General features: G+C 49.4%; 1 non-coding gene across 1 annotated transcript; it reads right to left on the bottom strand.

Moving 5' to 3' along the window:
• Positions 1-223: 223 nt before the first annotated feature.
• TRNAR-UCU (transfer RNA arginine (anticodon UCU)) lies at positions 224-294 on the bottom strand. The gene has a single exon. It is a non-coding gene; the product is annotated as a tRNA-Arg (tRNA).
• Between the last annotated feature and the right edge of the window lie 1,806 nt (positions 295-2,100).

The following is a 2,100-nucleotide window of genomic DNA, read 5'->3' as shown; positions in this document are numbered from 1 at the left end:
ATGCACAATGGAACCAAATTCTGCCCAGTCCTACACCATTCCCATGATCGGTTATGGATTGAACTGTTGTGATCCCATGGGGTTTTCATTGGCTGACTTTTGACGTAGATCGCCAGGCCTTTCTTCTAGTCCTTCTTAGTCTGGAAGCTCTGCTGAAATCTGTTCAGCATCATAGCAACACGAAAGCCTCCACTGACAGATGGGGTAGTGGCTGAGCTTGAGCTCCATTGGCAGGGAATTGAACCCTGGTCTCCCACATAGAAGGCGAGAATTCTACCACTGAACCACCACTGCTCTCTTGGTGACATTCTGAGGGGGTAGTACATCGGTGTCACAGAACTAACAACAACCCACAAACTGAGGTCAGGGGAATGATTTGTCCTATTCTGTTTTTAACAGCATAGATGGTCCCAGTCCTTAACCAGCTTGACTAAAGCAAGTCGAGAATCTACCTAAGGGTGAATGATGGGGGAAATGAGGCAGGGTCTACAGAGTTGAGGTCTTAAGTTGGGTAAAGAACAAACTACAGAGAACCTCCTCAAGGTTCAAGCTCTGATTCACATATTCAGCCCTTGTGAATCTGCTTTGTGTGATTTATAAACAACTGCCCATCATCTTCACCAAGGCCTTCATGGGGCACCAGGCAAAATCACCCCTAGCTGTTCATTTACATTCATTTATTCAACAAATATTTATTGTGCATCTACTACTATCTCAGGCACTGGGGAAACAGCAGAGAAGAGGACAGATATTGTGGGTAACACCGACAATAAATAAACTGCCCATAAATCAATTACCCATGGTTACTAATGCAACAACTGTAACAAATGCAGGGCAGTCAGGGAAGGCCTCTCTGAGGGAGCGACATTTTAGGCTGAGAGCTGAAGGATGCTGAGGAGTGGCTGTGTGAAGATGGGGAAGGAAGAGTGTTCCAGGCCATGTGCTAAGGCTCAGAGGTGGGAAATACCAGATGTTTGTGGAACTAAAAGAAAACTAACATTCCCGCTGAGGTGTGGTACCAGAGTCCGTGTGTGGGGGGGTGGGGGTAGGGGTGAGATGACCCTGGCAAGGTTAACAGTGGTCAGAGTATGAAGGACTCTGCGTAAGGAAATGGGGAGCTATTGTAGGGATTGGAGTAGAGGAGTAACATGAGCTGACATTGTAGAAGATCCTTCGGGCTCCAGAAAAGATGGAAGGTGAGGGTCAGGGTGGATGCAGGAAGCCCAGGTGAGAGATGCTGGCTGCTTGGTCTAGGATGGAAGTGGGGAAGGTGGGAGCCAAGGTCAGACCCAGATATATTTGGTGACAGTAAGGCCAACTTCCAAAGCTGACCTCTGGGAATATGGAGCTTCCTTCTCCCCATTTGACAGGTGAGCACACTGAAGCTCCGGGGGTGAAATGATTTGCTTGAGTTCTCTCAAGCACATACAGTTGTAAACAAGGCCTCTGCCCACACTTGTGGCTCTGCTGGACCCAGGGACCTTGTCTCTTAGGAAGTGGGTGTGGCTGGCTCAGGAGAAACCCCAGTCCCGCAGTTGCTAAGGGCTGGCACAGCTTTTATTTCCAGTGAGCCCCTCCCCTGGGCTGGACAGCAAGCGCTCTGGAGGAGGTCACAGTGCAGCGAGGGGAGGGAGATGAGAGGCTCAGGCATGACACAGTTAAATAACTACACTCAGCAGGCAACGAGGACTCGGACTCAGATGAGCTCTGATGGTGGGAAGGTTGGTAGGAGAGACTGTCCTGCGGGAGGGGAGGGAGCCACAGGACCGAGGATGTGCCCAGCAGAGCTGTGAGATGCCAGTGAGAGTAGAAGTGGGTGGCTGCTGAGTGGAAGAAACCCTCTAGGTTAGAGATTGGAGGGGAGGAAATGGGTGTTTTAGAAGGGGTTGGGCTGTGGGCTAGTTAGCAGGTGACCTGGCTTGTGGCCCCAGTTCTGCCCAGAGTGACCAGCTGCATGAAGTCACCAGTCTTGTCCTCTCTGTAGGCTTCTTTCCCCTAACTGCATTTCCCATTCACATCTAGCTAACCCTCTTAGAAGAGGTATAATGTGTTTCATTCTTTAAAATGTGATATATGTTAGAAAGTAGTTAATTATTTAGA

The sequence above is a fragment of the Trichechus manatus genome, unplaced genomic scaffold, assembly GCF_000243295.1.
Source record: "Trichechus manatus latirostris isolate Lorelei unplaced genomic scaffold, TriManLat1.0 scaffold00008, whole genome shotgun sequence".
NCBI classification, from domain to species: Eukaryota; Metazoa; Chordata; class Mammalia; order Sirenia; family Trichechidae; genus Trichechus; species Trichechus manatus.
The sequence above is the reverse complement of the archived record's forward strand: the minus strand, read 5'-3'. Positions and strand labels throughout refer to the sequence as shown.